The sequence below is a fragment of the Acinonyx jubatus genome, chromosome E2 (genome assembly GCF_027475565.1).
Source record: "Acinonyx jubatus isolate Ajub_Pintada_27869175 chromosome E2, VMU_Ajub_asm_v1.0, whole genome shotgun sequence".
Lineage (NCBI taxonomy): Eukaryota > Metazoa > Chordata > Mammalia > Carnivora > Felidae > Acinonyx > Acinonyx jubatus.
The window spans coordinates 33,822,445-33,841,280 of NC_069396.1; the positions used below are offsets into that span (position 1 = coordinate 33,822,445).

An 18,836-nucleotide genomic window follows, 5' to 3' on the forward strand; every position below is an offset into this window, starting at 1 on the left:
GCCTGAAATTCTGCATTTCTTTCAAACTCGCAGGCAGTGCTGAGCTGCTGGTGCAAGACTGCCTTTTGAGTGGGTGACAGGGATGTCTCCGAGTCCACTGACTCTACTGCTTTCTAAATATCCATTCCCACATCTTTCGCTCTCTGCAGAAAACTTTACCAGCCCCACAGCATGAGTTAGAGGTCAGTTGTCTGTGTGATATAGCTTGAGGTGCCCAGCACAGCTCCCCCCCATCTCCATAAATGGAAATCCTTGCCGTGCCTTATCTGGGGCTGTGAGTGGCTGGATTCTTGCATGGGTGTCAAATGCTTGTCAAGAATATGAGGGTTCATGGCTCCTACCATCTTGCTGGTCTTGGTGGACGTGGAGTGTGTGAGAAATGCTTGCTGGGGCAGGATGGCTAGCTGTTTTCTCTTGGCTATTTTATCACCTAGAGTCACCTGCCTTGTGCCTTGCGATGGCTATGTATCTGTCTTAGGCCAAGAAGGCCAGGAGGTCCAGTGGACCATCAGACACGCTCTGCTTCCCTTCTGGGAGCTGGATCCCATTGAAGGGATTGCTTTCCATCTCCTGGCCACGATGCCCAGGGCCCTCTCCTGCCAGCTACTGGTGGTTAAAGATGTCCAGATCTGGGAAGGGGAGTTTTCTGGTTACACGCACCAGTGCACATCACAGGTGCACATGCACCTGCACGTGTATGTGTCCCTCTTAGTGCCTGGCGGAGCTCCACAGCATAGGTGGAAGGACAAGAGGTCAACCCCGTTCCCAGTGCACCTGCATTTCCTGTTCCCTGGGGAATTCAGTCTGTTCTGTGGATCCAGTGAGCATACGACATTGGGCCTGGGGCCAGAGCTGTGCTGTTCCCGTTTGCTGACTGCATCAATAATCAGTTGATTCATTTGTTAAGTCATTAATTCCCTTGTGCTGCAAGTGTTTATTTACTAATCTTGGCTAATGTTCAGAGCTGGAGGGTCAAAGTAGCTGGAGAAGACTGCCTGGAGGAGGGAGCACTGTGGTGTGTGTGAGTGTGTGCATGCACGTGTCCATGGGCATATGTGTCACACACCTGCACACAGATTTGTGTGGAACACTTGTGTATGTGTATGTGTGCATGAACACGTGTGTGCACTGTAGGATTGCCCGAGCATAGCTTTGGTGCCAGGAGCAACAGCTTTGGAAACCTCCCTTGCCTGTGTGGATCCCGGGCAGGAGGAGAGAAGCTGCTGTTGGTAGAGCCGATTTTGTAGCTTGGCTTCATGTGCGTGTGAGCACTTGGGTGTGTTTTAATTAACTAGAACATTTGCCTGGAAATGAGCAGCGGCGGCAGCAGGCTCAAAGGCAGCTGGAGGGGGGCGGGGCGGTGGCAGCCGTGGTGGCGGAGGCCATGGCAGCCAGGCTCCTGACTTTCCATGGGCCCAGTCTGGGCTGATGGTACCGTGGAGTGGTGGGGCAGCAGGCCCGGCAGGCAGGGCATCCTGGGAGTGGCTCAACTCTCTAGAATTCCCAACACTCTTCCTCTTCTAGTCAAAGGTGGCCAGGGTAATGGTTCCAGCACATGGGTGGGAGCGTGCAACTCCTAACATGCATCCATGCAGGCCTTGGACCCGTGAACCACTCAAGCTTGGCTGACTGACCTCTATTCTACCCCAGCACCTGGAATATAGTGGGGCCTCTGTATATGTTTGTTGCATGGATGAATCAACAGATGATAGAGGAGACCAAGGCTCAGAGAGGTTAAGTGATGTCTCCAGAGTCTCATAGCATGCTGGTAGACTAGTTGGAAGTTTTGATTTTGTTCCTGGTGCTCTCTCCACAACCCTGTGATGCTGGCGTGAAGAAATGCATTGCATCATTTTGGGAGCAGACGAATACACACCACAGGTGTTGGGCCTCACCCTCCACTTTCAGTGCTTTTCCAGTTGTCTACCCACCATCCTGTCCCATTGGGTGGTGGGAAAGATGGTCTTGCCAGGGCTTCTTGGGGTGGTAGAGAGGGGTGGGGGGAAGGAGGTGATGAAGGATGGGAAGGGTTGGGGCTGTCCCTTCCCAAGACCCCTTGGCCGCCAGGAGCTCACAGGTTGGAGTTATTACAGAAAACCTCTCAAGTGCTGGACTTCCTCTCCGGAGCACCCCTGCCAGGCCCTCCAGTCTGTTCCAAGGCTGGGAGTGCCACCCATTGCTACAGTCCACCCCTTAGCTCCTTCGGAGGGGGGTTGCTGCCGTGGGTTCCTCACTGGGCCTCTGGCCTTTGCTTTCTTTTTGTCCCATTTCACTGAAAGGCTCCTGCCTGGTTATTTTGCTGAAATACAGCTGTGTTCACATCTCTCTCCTAGTGATTCAGGGGGTGGGCTCTGGGGCCGCACTGCATGGGGTCAGGTGTAGTCTGGGTCCCTTACTGGTTTCATGATTCCAGCAGAGTGATGTCATGTCTGGGAGCCTCATTCACCTTACTCATAAAGTGGACAACGTACGTGTATGTGTCAACTGCAGTTTGTCATTTACACAGGGCCAGAATCACAGACTCTCGTGGAGCAGAGTCTGGGCTATGAGTCACCCAAGAACACTCTATGCATCGTGCACACACACACACTAGAAGTCCCTAGGCATGCCGAGACCCTTGCAGCGGGAGAGGCCAATGGAACATAAATGGTGGAAGGAAAAGAAAAGTTCTTTCCTCATTTCATACTCCTCCCGGACACCTGCTCATGGAGGGAAATATCAGGGAATCACAGACATTATTTAAACAGCCATTTCTCCGTCTTTTGCTGAACGAATAGCTAAATTCGCATAAGTTAAAAGTGCACATAATGGAACTCCCATTGTATCCACATTTACCTATTATCTATCAACTGGAAAAATTTCCATTAACATGTTAGCTGCCTTTTCTTGCCTTTGCTCTTGCTATTTCCTCTGCCCAGAACGCTCTCTCTACCCTCTCCTTGACCTTTAATTTTTTACCGTAAATGAAGACCTAACACAAGATGTATCTGCCTCTTGGTGTCCCACATAGGCCACCCACAACTGGGCATTCTGGACCTGATGAGGACCCTTTTGTGGTCCCACCATAGTCTGCCTTGGTTTGTGCATTTTTCTTATTCTCCTCCAGAGAATAAACCCTGGATGTAGAGTTCTGGGTTCCTCCTTGGCCACACACAGTGCCCAGAACTTGGTGAGTCCTCACCGGTGTTAGTGTGGGATTTGCAGCAAAGGTAGGAAGCAGAGCGTGTGCATGTGTGCATGGTGTGCGTGGGCATGTATGTGTGCACACACGCGTACCCACGTTTGGAGCCGTCGACCTGATGCTTCTGTCTTATTGGTTTCTGAAGAAAGGCGCCTGCTTCAAGTTCTAATTAGAAATCAGAGCAGTGACAGCATGGGCCAACACTGCAGCTGGAGGTTTTTCTCAATGCTGGACTTCTCCTTAACAAGGTCATGGTCCAGGGTGATGTCTGCTAGGGCTGGATGCTGCTGCTCTGGCTGGTGGGAGTGTCTTAATGCCTATGAAGTTATTGGTATGATTGTTTGGTAGTGAAGCATCAGGATTTTGCCCATGCCACAGTCTTTCCCTGCAGTTAAGAGAACCTGCCGAGGAAGGGACGTTAGGGATGACCAGGAGTATGTCCGAGGAGTTGTGGGGTTCCCACGTCTTTTGGACAGGATGGGGTCCCAGCCCTCCGGGAGTCCTGCTGGAAACCCCTGGCCTCCGTCAGATGGGATTACCTACCTGTGCCTGTGCTCCCAGACTGGAGATGTGCCGAGCGTATTTGTTGTAGGTAAAATAATCTGTGCAGACTGTGTCAGGTGGGGAGTAATTACCTGGTCATCAGGGCGGAGCAGGGAGCCTCACCTGCTGGTGGAAATCCACCCCTGGGCTTCTGGGCTCCTGAAAGGGCCCAGGCAGGTGTGGGGACGCCACCTGGGTCTGTGTGGGTCTGAAGGGCGCCTCCTGGCGGGGATTGGCCTGAACACCGCACATGTGGCGGTGTGGGCTGTGGACGCTGTGGGGTCAGACACAGATGCTTGAGTGTTTCTTCAGGAAGCTCTTAAACTGCGGTTCAGTACTTTGGGCAACTACAGGACACTCTTGGGCGAGAGCACAGTCCCTCAGGCCATGGGGCCCCCATGGTCGTGCTGTGTGACTGCAGGGAAAGTACTTCTTAACTTCCTCCCCTGTGCGGTCACTGGGAAGATTAAAGAGACAGTGTAGTTCCATATATCCCTTATTGACAGTCCTCAATTTCAGAAAGCCTGAAATCTGAAATTTGTTTTCTTTTTGGTAGCTCATTTGGCAGCAAAATATGACCTGGCTGATGTGAAGCTATTTATAGCCTTTATTTAAGTTACGTTGGTGAATATCTGTGTTTGCTGCTGACATCAGTATGCTTCATTGCTTCTGAGGTGCTCTCAGAGACTCAGGAAATCCACTGTATTACCTTTCTAGAAGCTGAAAAAGCCTGAATTCTGGAACACATTTGGCTTTGAGGTTTTAGGGCAGAGGTCGTGGACTGGCAAACGCAAGGCGTCTGGGGAGACTCACACGGTCATGCGCGGTAGACATTAGGTGGAGATGCCCTCTGACCCTACCGAGCTGCCTTTTCCTTCCTTCCTGTCTCTCGGCTGTGCAGGGTGGGGCCCTTCATTTGCCTTTAAGCTGTCCCGGGAAGCGCGTGCATGTGTGCATATCCACGGTCTCATTCCTCCTGTGCAGGACGTGGGGTGCCTCATAGCAGGTTGATTTGTACTTGGGACATGGAGGAAGGGCCAACGCCTGGCCGGGCCCTGGGGGTTGACCTTGGAATTCGATGCCCGTGGTTTTTGTCTGCTTCAGACGTGGTTGCTGCCAAGCCTGTCCTTCCTTTCCAGGGGGCAGGCATCCTTGTGTTGGAGGGGCACCACCCAGTGCATGCTGACACCATTTCTCCGCTCCCCTTGGGTGGCTGGGTCCAGCTAGTGAGGGATGCTTGGCTTTCCTGGTCATGGGAATCCTGTTGGCTCCGACACCAACTTCCAGAGGGGCTGTGGGGTGTAGAGCCACATCTGCCTGCAAAGGAAGGCAATTAGGAAAATCGGAGGTGAGCCTCCCTTTATTTATATATTTAATATATATATATATAATATATATATTATATATATTTATTATATATTTATTTTTGACCCCCTGCCCCCCAATAAGACATCTCTTTTGAGATGTTTGCCTCCCAGTGTTTCTGGCCTGACCCCTAAGGGAGCTGGACACTCTCTTCTGGGCAAAGAGTCTGTTCATGTCCTCTAGGAGCAATTTTGTTCATACCACACCGACTTTTTAAAAAGATGCTTTAAATGTCTTGCCTCAAGCCAGCATTTCAGCTAGCTGTACTTCATCTTTTCTGTTTGGGTTGTAAAACTCCGCAATTAGGAAAATCCCTGCCTCAGATTAATTGTAGCCTCTGTTGGCTCAGAGTGAGGCAGTATGCCATTTCACTCTGTTTCCCAGCATTTGGGGCAGAGGGAGTTGGAGCACTTGGGGAAACTGGGTCCTGGACAGAGGAAGTCCCTTGTTGGGGACGGCATAGGGGCAGAAGTGAGCCGGGACTGGAAATCAGGGCGCCTGACTCTGTGTCCCTGTGCCTCCCACAGGCCTCGGAAGGAGCCTGTCTGCGGGCACTCAGACAGGTGGGGACAGCCCTTGGTGGCCTGTGAAATGGGCAGATCCCCCCTCTCACCCTTCCTGGGCCATGGCACCGAGGGGTCTGATGCCTCGCGGGGCCAACTGCTGGAGCTTGACAAGCACAGACACAGTCCACTTTCTTTTCGAGCAATCATTTTCTCCCTGGCTGTGATCTGTCAGCATCTGCACTGGTGTTTTGTAAAAGCAAGATGTCAGCCAGTCGATGACACCTACTATGTGCTGTGTGCCATGTCGGGTGGCCACTCCTCTCTGTGCTGGAGAGAAAGGAGGTCGCCGCCTAGTGGCAGCAGCCGCTGCCTGCATTCTGGGGTTCCTGCCGTGGCGGGTGGGGGCTCACCCAGCTCCAGGGTGAGCCTCTTTTCTTCTTGTGGCCACTGCCCAGATTTAGGGGAGAAGGCGGGTCGAGCTTGCCCTTGGTATCTCCTCCCCTTCCTACCCAGTTGTGCCCAGTCAGCCTGCCTGTGGCCAGGGCACCTTGCATTTACAGAGCATTTCACAGCCACGCCCTCCCCTGACCCTCACTGCTGCCCCAGTGAGTGGAAACTGAGGCTCAGAGCAGGAGCGAGGCTGGATAGGGCCACGTGGCCTAGGAGCAGGCCAGCAAGACCAGCCAGGCTTCTGTGTGTGGGGTGACATGGCCAGGGTGGGGGGTGACAACACCACCACTGATTCCTTCTGTGATTCTCTTCTGAATCCTTCTAGTAAGAGTGAAGTTTGGGGCTCTCTGAGGGGTTTCCGGGTCCAGCTCCTGCCTTCTGGGCCCAGACACTGTAAGGAAGGTTCTGCACCCTCTTAGGTCTGCCTGGCCACTCCACATGGTCTGAGCTGCCCCATCAGCTGCCTGCTGGGCTGGTTCAGGGACAGCTGAGTGGAGTGTGAGCCTACAAGGAGTCTATCGGGGCAACCATCCTCCTGAGTCTGAGAGAAGAAGGAATTCTGCCCACTGGGTGTGATGGGCAGGGCCTCTAGGGAAGCCTATGGGGGAGATGAGGTAGATTTGAGAGCGTTCTTCACTCTTCCTGCCCTATTGCCTGTGCTTACTGAGGGCTCCCATTTGGGGAGCTGGGGCAGGCAGTGAGCTAAATACTTCCCAGGCATCATCCCCTTCAACCCTCAAGTCCGGGAGGGAGGCATCCATTGTTACTGTCTTCATTTTACAGTTGAGGTTTGTGGCTCAGAGAGGGGAGGTTACTTTCCCTAGGTCACACAGCACGTAGGTGACAGGGTCGAGATTCAATCCAAGTCCATGCACTTAACCTCCACTGCCTATGCTTCTTTCCTCCTGTGGCCTAGTGCTTGTTGGGGGCATGGCTGGGGGAGCCTGCAGGATGTGGGATCTGCAGACATTGATGAGCTAGCAAAGGAGCCGTTTCCCCAGGTCCCCCTGCCCATACCAAGGCTACCTCAGGTGACTCTGAGTCTCCTGCCACTTGACTCAGTCTTGGCTGGCCTGCCAGCCTGGGAGGACTCAGAAATCGCAGACTCTGTTCCCATTGAGAGCTGGCCCGAAGGCTGTGGCCCCTGGAGCCATCCACACCTACCACTTGTGGACCTCGGTTTCCAAGTCTGAAATGGAAATGAGTCCCTGCCTAACGCCTCCCCAGCACTGAGGTGTGGGGTATTAAGGCCTTTGAGAGCCACTGTGTGGGAAAGGGTCTGGGTCTCCTCCTGGGTCTGGGTTGGGTGGTCTGTGGCTCTTGTACCCCTGGGAGCCAGAGGGAAGCTGCTGGCCCCTGTGCACCGTAAGAGTTCCTTGGGTGGGATTTCCTCCTGCTCCCCAGCCCCAGCCCCGAGCAGGAGTCCTGCCAGAGGAAAGCTTGCAGTTTGCAGAGCAGGCTGGGCAACGCAGTTGGCCAGGGCACAAGTGTGCAGCTTCGCACCCAGCAGACTCCGTTGCCAGCCTGCTCGCCCACTTGCCCTCTACCCCCCATCCCACCCACCCCCCGCCGCGACACCAGCCTCAGCTTCTCAGCCCCCTCAGCCTCAGTCTCCATGTCTGTGGCTTGGGAATAATAACTGCACTCAGCCAGGGTGTTGCTGTGAAAATCAGATAGAGAAGGCGTTTGGAAAATGTCGTCAGACTGGGTCAGAAACCTTCTGGACGTTCCCATCATCCTGGTCGGTTGCTCCTCACACCCTGCTTGCTTGCTTTTCTTTCTTTCTTTCTTTCTTTCTTTCTTTCTTTCTTTCTTTCTTTCTTTCTTTCTCCTTCCTTTCTTTCTTTCTTTCTTTCTTTCTTTCTTTCTTTCTTTCTTTCTTTCTTCCTTCTTTCTTTCTTCTTTCTTTCTTTCTTTTCTTTTCTTTTCTTTTCTTTTCTTTTCTTTTCTTTTCTTTTCAGTTCCCCTTCTTCACACTGGGGATTAGGATTGGGTAAGAAATTGAAAGCTACCGAACAACTAGCTGTCATCTGGTTGTGTCACCGATCCTGTGTGTGTGTGACCGTCCTTCTGGGCCTCTGTGTCCGCACGTACAAACGGAACCAGCACAAACTTTTACGCAGCCTGCATCTCCAATCAACGCGACCGTTCTGCGAGGCTGCCGTCGTTTCCCATTTTACAGAAGGGGAGGCGAGGTCTCCGAGCTGGTGAGGGCTAGAGCCAAGACTTGAATCTGGCCTGCCTTGTTTCCCCGTGGGACTGGGCACCTAGGGCTTGGACACACTGCAGGTGGGCTGACTGGGAAGGGAAGGTGAACCCAGCACTGGTAGTGGAGCCCGGGAGCGGCCACTGGCTCGTGCTCACTGTGGCCTCGTGTACCCCCGTGCCTTTTTTCCCCTTGGCCCCCCGCTCCCCTTCCGTGGCCTTTTGCTCCCCCTCCTCAGTTGCCCTAATGACTTAGCCCAGGTGGCAAGTTGCGTGGAAAAAGTACTCCAGGGAAATAAGAGTCCTTGCTACCAGCCTGGGCCTCAGGTGTGTGCACAGCAGCGCTCCCTGGGGGTCTGGCGAGCTGCGCCTCCCCCACCTCCAGCTGTTAGGCAGGAACTGCAGAGCTGTGTGTATTGTGTGCCTGCGTGTGGTGGAGGTAACTGTGCCTGTATGTGACTGTGCGTGCGTGCAACTGTGCGTGTGTAACTATGCTTATGTAACTGCGTGTGACCGTGTGACCGTGTGCAGAACTGCGTGTGTGTGTAATTCCGTGTGTGGTATAAGCACGGTGTGTGCGGGCGTCTGTGCGTGTGTGTTTATGCGTGGGTTGGAGGCTGGTGGTGGTGGGCGAGGGGGAGGGGTCGATGGTGTGGGGCTTGGGGCAGGGGCCGCAGCAGTGGATGGGGAGGGGATGCTGGCGTTACCCTCTTTGCCGGTTAAAACAGTCTTTGTAGAACAGAGTTACACACATGTTTAGATAATTAGAACAAAAGCCAAAAGAACAATTCCATTCAAAGGGATGAAGCTGGGAGGTGGGGGCCCACCAGGATCTGGGGGGTCGAGTTCTGGGTCCCCAGCTCTCCGCGGCCTTCACTGCGTTTTGATCGCGCTATTTAGAAAATCCCTTTGTTGTAGGATAAACTGACATTGGCTGGCGAGTTTCTGCTGTGAAGTTCGCTGTGTTCCGGGGCCCACTCGGGACAGCCAGGCCATGAGGAGCTGATTAAATGAGCTAATTTTCATTTGTTCAGCGGTTACAGATGCAGAGGCCTTTCCATGCCCTTTTCCTGAGGTTTTATTTATTTATTAAATTTTTTTTTTTTTTCTGGAAAGAAAAAGACCTTCAGGACTCCCTTTTCTCTTTCCACCCCCCCCCCCCCCTTTTAAAAATAAACATATGAAACATTTTTAACAAGAACTTTGGCTGGGAAAGCCATGCTCCAGTATGGGCGTAGTGGCTAGAGGTGCCATTGGGGGGCTCCCCGAGTCTGTGAGCTGGGGTGGGGCTGTTGGGCTCAGGCCGCCCACCTTTGCTGAGAGTGAGGAGCTGGCCGAGGGGCAGAGGTTTGATGGAAGGGACCACAGACTTCAGTCCCACCTCGGGCCTTTGCACATGCTGTGCTGCTACTTGAGCCTCTCTTTGCATCCCTGCTCCCTTCCCTTGGCTGATTCTCCAGCTCCCTTGTTCTAGGAAGCCCTGTTCCCTCACGGGACTTCTCTAGTCGTAGTAAGGATCACAGATTGTAGGACCTCTGCCTCCTGCACGAAGCCTGTGGGGCAAGAGCTGTGCCTGCCTATTCGCCTTGCATCCCAAGCTCTGAAGTGCCTGGTGGGTCAGAAGCTCATCACCAACTTCTGTCGAATAACCTAACCATCGATCGAATGAATGACTGAATGAGTGAGTGAATGGGTAGATGGCATTTGCAATCACTGAAGTCTGCTAGACCCCAAGCTCTTGATGTCAGGGCCCAGGGGTCCCACTGATCCCTGACGGTCAGCCGTAGCCGTGGAGCCCCGGGCCACCTCCTCACCCCCTGATCTCTCTTCCTCACTCATGTGCAGTGAGGATTCAGCGTTGAGGGCTGGATCCCCAAAATGAATGTCGTGGGAGCTGGGGACTCATGCTTGCCTGGCCCATTGTGAGCCTGAGCCCCAGGCCCGGGACACAGCTCAGCTCAACGCTGCTGGAAACCTGAGTGAAGGCCCCACGGAGGGAAGCAGAGCGGGGTAATTGCTCCGGGAGTTGACTTTTTACAGCACTCACAGGCAAGCAGGCCTTGGGGGCCAGTGTGCCAACAATGAAGGGTGTTCAGAGCACAGAACAGGAGGGCCTGTGTGGGTGCCTCCAGCTGTCACCCCCTAATCTTTCCTAAGCTGCCTGACCCCCTCCCTGCCCTTTCATTTTTAACACCATCTTTTGCTGGGCTGGGGCACCTTTGAGTGAGCAGCGGGGTTTCCCCTGGAGCTGTGCAGTGGCTGTGGTCCGGCCAGTTTCCGAGGCCTGGTTTCCATTTGCTGAGAGCTCCTTCCCGCAGACGGCACCCCACCCACCCCACCCAGGGGCCCCTGAGGGGCTGTCCCCCACCCTGTCCTGGCAACCCCTGAGCGTCTCTCTGTGTTCCTTCTTTAACCCCGACCTCAGGGACAGGCATGGGAGCGGTGCTGTCCCGGGCCCCCCTCTCTGCAAGAATCCTGGAGCTGGCGGCGGGGGGTGGGAGGTGGGGAGCCAGAGCTTCCCGGCGCCCCTGGGGCCTGGGGCCCTCAACTGGGTCAACATCTGGCTGAGTGGCCGAGCCTTTGGCCTCCTCTGCCTCCTCCTCCCCACCCTCCCCGAGGCCCTTCCTCTCCCCACTTGCTGGAGGCTCCGCCAAGCACCGCGGCTGGAGCAGCACACTTTCGACCCATCCTTTCCCGGCTGAGGCCGAGGGTGGGGATGTGTCCTGGGGCTGAGGTCACCAGTGGGGCAGCGGGAAGCGCCTCTCTAGCCTCAGCTGCCCTGCCGCTGGGTGCCGGGAACAAGGGCATCCACCAACTTGTCCTGGGGTGCCCTGGTGAGCAGGGGGAGAGGTAAGCGGAGGGGTGGGGTTGGAGGGGAAGAATGAATAAAACAGGCCAGTTGGTGTCTGTACTGACCGCCAAGAGTCCCATAAGAGGCTCCAGCTCGCTGGGAAGCGGAATGTTCGCTCAGAGTGGAATCTAATCCAGAAGGAAGGAAACTTTTCCTGGAGTGGACGACGAAAAGTGAGGGCCTAGGAGGCATCGGTGGTGGTGTGTCAGATCCGAGTCGGGCCCTGCATCGTCAGGGGCCGGGGGCTCCTCGGGGAGCACCCTGAGTTCTGGGTCTGGCGCGGCTTTCTTTTCGTTCCCCTGCCCTTCTCTCCCTGCCCCACCCGGTGGCCTCCTGGCCTCTCTGTCTCCTGTGTGGAGGCCTGGCTTGGGTCTGTCTCTGATGATGGTCGGTGTGTCCCTTGGGCTGGTGTAACCCTGAGCGCCTGCTGGCCCCTAGGTGCCTAGGCTCTCCTGGCCTTCCCTCCCCCCCCCACCCACGTCTGCCCCTCTTCTCCTGCCATGTGGTTTCTAGCCAGGAGCCGGGAGGCTGCCGGAGTGCTGGCTTCTGGGCCCGACCTTGCCACCCACAAAGCCAGCATGGCCCTGAGCCATCTCCTCCCAGGCTCTGGTCTCCTCTCCAACACAGAGATAACATGCCAAGAGCACAGGGAGACAAGTCTCCGGACTATTGATCAGCAGACCAGGATTCCTGATGGATTCCGTGGGGGCCCGTGGGGTGGGGGGACTGGGTGGTAAGTGGGTGTTTGTCGTGGCCAACCACTTGTTCTCCTGGGGAAGGAACTGGTGAGTTTCTTTCTGTTTATGTCGTAACCAAGCTACCGAGGTGGCAAACTTGGGTTCTGCAATTACACAGCGTTTCAGAAGCAAATTGATAGGATAACGTGTTATTATTGGCTACTGGGTTAATAGCTATTTTGGCAGGAGTACCAATCCTGCGTGGTGTTGCTGGCGCGGGTGTGAGGATGGCGCCATGGGGTAGAGGAGAATGGTTGGTGTGTTTTGCACAGAGCGGCAGACTGGGGAGGACCCCAGGGGCAATGCCTTCTTGGAGGATGCTCAGCCCCAAGTAGCCGTTGCCGAAAGAAACCAGGATCAGAGAGGTTGAGAGACCTGCATCAGGTCACACAGTGAGTCAATGTGGGGTTGGACTTTAGGTCCCTGTGGGAATGAGTAGCTCAGCCCATGATCTCTGAGGGCAGGACAAGTGCCTTCAGTCTCAGCCTCGTGTTGGCATCTCAGAGAATGGAGATTTGGAATGTACCCAAGTTAGCCTCCTCCAGCTTCTGGGCTTTTGCACCTGCTAGTCCCCTTGCCTGCAATGCTTTTCCTCCAGATTTCACCCTGGCTTGCTTCCTTGCTTGCTCCCGGTCTCTGCTCAAGTATCACCTTGTCGCCTGTCTAGAGTGGCACCTCACCCATCCTGCTCCACATTTCTTCATTGTGCCACTTGACTTATTATAGATGATTTATTGCTTTATTACCAGTCTTCTCTCATCACACCATAGGCTCTCTGAGGGCAAGGACTTTGTCATGCTTCCAGCCTGGAACAGGGCTGGTTAGAATGGGCACTTGGTAGTATTTATTGAAGGAATTAAACAAATGTAAATTGCAATGTCATTTAAAAAAATGGCCACCATGTAACAGATGACTGTTTCTCTCTCCTCTTGGAGGACAGTGGGTATTGGAGAATCCTGTTATTCCTGTCCCTAAGAGGCGGTCAGCAGGTCCTCCCTTAGGACTTACGTTGACATTCTTTCTTCTTGCTAAGGAAGCTGAGGAGGGAATGAGTTCCCCACCAAGGGGACAGACCTTGTTGCAGAGGGATTTAAGTACTGGTTTCAGCGTGGATTGTGTCCCCTTGGAGGCTTTTCTATTTTGGGGTTTTGTGATGGGCTCAGTGGTAAGATGTGGGTTCGGCTCTCTCTGTCACATGTTTGTCCCAGACCCAGGGGTGTGTGAGCACCTAGGAAATTAAGGATGCTCTTGGGATGAGCAAACTGGGAGTGGGCAGTAGGGCTCACCGAGGAAGCCGTGCGGTGAACCAGGGGCTTCCTGGCAGCCTCCACTCCTGCTGCCCCAGGTCTAGAAACTATACGCAGTGATATGTTCATGGAGTATTTCCTGTGTGCCCAGCCCTGGGCCAAAGTGCTTAACCTGGATTATCTGATGTCATCCCCACCACAACCAGAGGAGGCCGAGAGAAGTTCAGGAACACAGCTGGTCAGTGGTGGAGCTGAGATGTGAACCCAGCCTGTCTTGGTTCTGGAGCATTCCTGGGTGTGGGCCTGATGCTCCTGGAATGCAGGCTTCATGGAGTGGGGTTTCACTTGGTGTGTTGGCTGCCCCAGCATGTTTAGACAGCCTGGCACAGAGTAGGTGCTCAGTAAATATTTGGAGAATGAATGAATGAAACAGTGAATGCAAGGAGTTTCCTAAAATGAATAGGAAGTGATCACTTTTAATTGTTGGCCCCTTTGGGCTGCAGGGAAGGGGAAATCCAGGGCAATGGTGTCTGGGAAGGGGTGACACCTACATGTGCTTGGCTGGCGTGACCTCCTCCCAGAAAAACTTGTGAGGGAGACTGCTTGACTGTGTGTTCCTAATGGGAGGGCACACTGGTTTGTGGGTGTTTGGTAGTTAGTGGGAAGGTTTTGGAGGTCCTTGGTGGGGAAGACATGTGCGCACATTCATACATGTGTGGGCATGTGGTGGGTGTGTGTGCACACGTGCCCACACACGCACCCTCGCCCTCAGCCCCAGCCTCCATTGTGTTGTGTGGAAAGAGGCGACCATTGGAGGGGTTTTACCAGACAAAAATGCATCCCCCCCACCCCACATCACATTGCTGAGCCTGTACCTTCAAGAACGTGAAATCTCAGCCTATTATCTTATTAAGTCTAACCATGTGTTCTGCTCTGGTCTAAATAAATAGGAGGCCCCCCACCCCCACCCCAATTCTTCCCTCCCCTCTACTCCCGGCATCTCCTTTGTTGTAATGCCAGTCCTCCAGGGATGCAGGCTGAGGCAGGGTAGCTGAGCTCTGCCTCCATCCTTGCACCCCCCCGGCCCCTCCCCGCACCCTTGCTCTGCCCCTGGTTCCAAGAGGTTCTTTCAAATAAAAGAATGACAAATGCCTGCCGCACTAGAGACTGGAATAATTGCATTCTGCCACGATGTGCGGACACCCCAGGGACCTCAGTAACACTGGACAGGCTCTGCAGGGGGCAGCCCCTCTGGGCCCAGGTGGTCAAGCTAGTGGTCAAGCTCATTAACTCCTTGGCTTCCAGCTGGAGCCTCTACCCCACCACCCCTGGCTTCCACCTGACAGGAGCCTCCTCGAGTGGCTCCTTGCACCTTCTCTGTGATTAGCTTTGTCATTCGTTCATTCATTCATTCATTCATTCATTCATTCTCTTATTCAGGTATTCATTTGTACCACAGTTAGGAAGTGACCTCTTTATTTTATTTTATTTTATTTATTTGTTTTTTAGAGAGAAAGCACACATGAGCAGGGGAGAGGGGCAGAGGGAAAGAGAGAATCTCAAGCAGGCTCCATGCTCAGTGTGGTGCCTGATGTGGGGCTCGATCCCATGACCATGGGATCATGACCTGAGCCACTCAGGTGCCCCAGAAAGTGCCCTCTTTAGCCCAAGTCCTGGGGCTTCAATATTTTGTCCATCCATCCACCCATCCATCTATCCATCCGACATTCATTCATTCATTCATTCATTCAATTATCAAGCAGATAGTTATCACCGGGCACCTTGTGGAGGCTCTCAGGGATCCAGAGATGTGAGGCTTTTTGGAGTTGTCTCCAGGCAGCTCTAAGCCAAGTGCACCTGTGGGGAAACCCCAATAACATTTGTGGAAGATGAACAATGATGTGGGAAGTACTATTCAGATGTAGTGTGGAACCTCTTGTCATTGATTCATTCCTTCATGGGGCCTACTCTGTGTCCAGCACTGAGATGAGCTGGTACCCAGCCCTGCTGGGGACGGTGGCCCCGGGCTGGCAGTGGGCCTAACACTACCCTCAAGGATGCCATTCACCTGAGCTGGGTTGGGGGCAGTGTAGCCCCCCGCCCCCTTTCCAGATGTCACCCTGGGAGGAGGATGTCATGGCTCTCAGGGTGATCCTGCTGGCTCTCCAGGATTTCGTCTTGGGGCAAAAGTCCCTTCTCAGATGTCAAGGGCCTCACTGTCCCCACATGCACAGTGAGTGGCTAGCTGGTCAGTCCTGAGGTCTGTTTCAGCAGTCTGAGCCTCCAGTTCCTCATCTGTAAAGTGTGTCTGGTGAAAAGATTATATGTGGTTTAAATGCATCAATACAGGGGCGCCTGGGTGGCTCAGTCAGTCGAGCATCCGACTTTGTCTCAGGTCGTGATCTCACGGTTCGTGAGTTCGAGCCCCATGTCGGGTTTTGCGCTAACAGCAAGGAGCCTGCTTCGGATTCTCTGTCTCCCCCTCTCTCTGCCCCTACCCCACTTGCTCTCTCTTTCTCTCAAAAATAAATAAACATTAAAAAATGCATCAATACAAGCAAAACATTTATGACCAACACTTTAAGTAGCTAAATAATTAACATAAAAATTAGCATGGCGGATAGTAAGTGCTCAGTGAATCTAGTTTATGATTTTCAAGTCTATGCATTAGAGTAGGCACGGCATGGGGCCAGATGAAGGCCCATTCAGTCTGAGAAAGCAGGAGCAGGGGGCAGGCGGCAGTGTAGGGGCACCTAGGGAAGGGTCAATGATGCCAAGAAGGGAACAGGGGACGCACCCCCATCGTGACATCCGGGACTTGAGTGCCCTACCCCTGCCCCACCCCCCCCCAGGGGAATCCCCCAGGCCACATACCCACCTCTAGGGGGCGTGAACCTGACGTGCCAGGCCAGCTGCATGGGGCTCCTCTTTCTCACTGTGGCCCTGGGCCAGGTGGCCACCTCCCCACTGCTGCCCCTCTGGAGCCTTCCCCAGTCCTGACAGGTTGTTTTAATCTGCTTCCCACCACAGGCGGGGCTGGGGCAGCCTTCAGTCATTGAGGCTCAACAGCTCGGTAACAAAGCCCATGATGGCAATTTTTCTGGAGGCTGAAACATGAAAATCCAGGGAAAATTGAAATTTTCTCTGCTGAGTTGTACATTTGGATGAGTATAAAGGGTGAGTGGGACTCGCAGAGTGGCTGCGTCTCTGGCACCAGCACATCAGCGAGGATCCTAGGGCTCTACCCTCCCCGCGGGGCTCAGTCCACTTCTTGTCCTGAGCCTGCCTCTGGCCAGGTGCTGTGCTGGGCACACGCAGCCAGGAAGGCTTGCCATGCCCCTGAGGCTCGCAGCCTGGGGTGGGAGAGGGACACACCGAGAGGTGCAGGCCTGTGCGAAGCTTAGGTTACGGCAGGGGCTCCACAGTGAGGACCTGAACCACTTTTAGGGATACACAGCCCAACTTTAGGTGATTCATGAACTTCTTTTCTTTTCTTTTTTTTTTCTGAGTAATTATGCTTATTTTAACAGGTGTCACAAAAACATCGTACCCATGATTTCGTCAAGACAGTTATCCAGGATTACCCTCGGGTAGGTAGGGTTGTCAAGTTCAAGGCAAGTGCGAGACGAAGTAATAGTGTCGGGCACAGGTCTTGAAGGGGGCCTCTCAGTGACCTGAGCGTGGCAAGCCCTGGCAAGGATACAAGGTGGGCTGAGGGGCTGAACGGACTTGGCTTCTGAATGTGGTGCCACCCCTCAGGTAAGCATGACAGAATGCAGAGCCTGAGGCCAGGCTTTGGGTCCAGGTTATATGATGGGGAGGTGCTCCCAGGAAGCAGGTATAGGAGACAGACTGAGGCCAGAAGGGGGAGAGGTCCATACTGGGGAGGGGTGTCTAGGTCAGTGCTGCAGACCCCAGCCTCGATTCTGCTGGGGTCTCCATGCATGTGCAGGGTGCCACTGGCTCTGGTCCCCCTTCAGTTGAGGGCCATCCCAGGGGACATTGGCTCCCTGACTCTAGGCTGAGCAGGAGTGAGACCTGGAGGTGGAGACCTGGGGTGGAAGCTTGAGGTGAACCTTCAGGCTCGGGACTCCAGTCATCCACTGTAGCTGTGGCTGAACCAGGTGCCAGGGCTGAGCTGTGCTGTGCGCAACAGAAATGCCTGTTACAGCAAGCCCTGTGGTTTCTCCAACCCTCAGTGTCCTCCTCTGTAAAATGGAACCAAGCTCGTAACTGTCTCACCGAGTGGCTGAGAGGGTATCTGGCACATGTCAGTGCAAAGAGAGCGAGTGCTTTGGTGAGGGATGCCTTGGTCCTTCCAGATGCTGGGAGGCCGGTTGGCTCTCCAGTGCTGGGGGGGCTGACCCTTTGAGCTGGGCCTAAGATGGATTGGACTGAGCCTCAGCAGTAGGTCTGTGCTTCGAGGTTGGACTGTGTGCCTGCCTCGTCCGTGGAGGTGTCTGGGCTGAGAATGTAGACGTGGTCCAGACCTCCTCCAGTGATTCTTGACTGGGCATGCAGCCTGGACTCTATGTGAAGCCGTCTCCATGGGGGACATGTTCTTGCTCCTGAGCTGGTGTCACTCACTGTTTCTATCCCGCAGGTATAGGTGGGATGATTCACACACAAGCATCTCAGCGTGGCTAAGAGCACAGACTCTGAGGTCAGGTGACCCATAGTCAAGGCCCAGCTCTGCCATTTCTGACCCGGAAGCCTCTGGAGGTGTTAATCTCTGTAAGCCTTGATTTTCTCATCTGTGAAATGGGGTTGGCAGTAATGATTTGTCAGACTATTGTGAATATTGAGACCACATGTGTGGCATGGAGCAAATCCTCAAGAAATGTTTAGCACATAATATATGTCACTTATTATCCATAGTTTATATGCACATGTAGCATATACTGTACATATATAATGTAAGATATAGCGTGCGTATTAATCATTTTTCAGTGCCTTCTCTAAGCTCAGAGTTCTAGGTTAGAAGCACCGTGTGGTTTTCTCTGATACTGGGTTTGGTGAATATCTGGTCATCTGTTCATTTGCTTGCTCGTTCTTTATCTTCATTGTGCACTTCCTGTGTCCGCACCTCCAGAAAGAAAGTCACATACACCAGCTGCATTCTGTAGATGAAGCAAGGGGAGCCCATGGCCAGGAGTTTTCCCAAGGTCACACAGCTGCTGGGGGCTGGAACCGGCCCCAGAACCAAGGTGCTGGTCCAGTACTGGTCCTGCCCACCGCGAGAGGCCCTGGGCCAGTCTCTTGGGCTTTGCTGCATTCTGCCTGTGGCCAGCCAGACCGGGAGGGGAGGGTGGCAGCCTCTGGGCTCTGAGTTCTGATTCTCTAAGGGGCCTTCCTAAGGGAGCACTGAATTGCAGAAAACTTCTGAACCTGGCTCAGGCCCCGCCCAGATGCCCTGACTGTGACCCTTGCACCTGCCCTGGTTGCTATGAGCTCGGGGAGTTGAGTGATGGTCTCTGGGGACTGGGGGCAAGGGCTGAGGGGTGGAGGGCGGCCAAGGAGGGGCCTGGTGTCGCAGTAGGGCTCCTAGGACAGATGTTTCCCCAGCCGCAGCTCTCAGGTACTTTCTCTCCCATCTGCTCTCCGAGGATCTGAGGCTGAGTTCACTGTGACATCTCCCAGGGCCCTGGGGACCTGGCTCTCTAGGTGTGGGCATGGGGTGTCATGGGGTGAGGGGCCTGGCACACCTGGACTGGTGCACTCTATGCCAGGACCAGGGGCCCAGCCCCGGCT

General features: G+C 54.1%; 1 protein-coding gene across 5 annotated transcripts in view; it reads left to right on the forward strand.

Moving 5' to 3' along the window:
• Nucleotides 1-18,836, forward strand: part of ZNF423 (zinc finger protein 423) — a 332,614-nt gene that overhangs the window by 158,644 nt on the left and 155,134 nt on the right. The window contains exon 1 of one of the 5 annotated variants that reach the window (XM_015084023.3): nt 10,760-11,100. The exons of 3 other annotated variants lie outside the window; for them this stretch is intronic. The gene's annotated coding sequence lies outside the window, so the exon portion shown is untranslated. Of the gene's footprint in view, nt 1-10,759; nt 11,101-11,880; nt 12,231-18,836 lie in introns of those variants that run through there. One more of the 5 variants, XM_053210830.1, reaches the window with a different exon arrangement.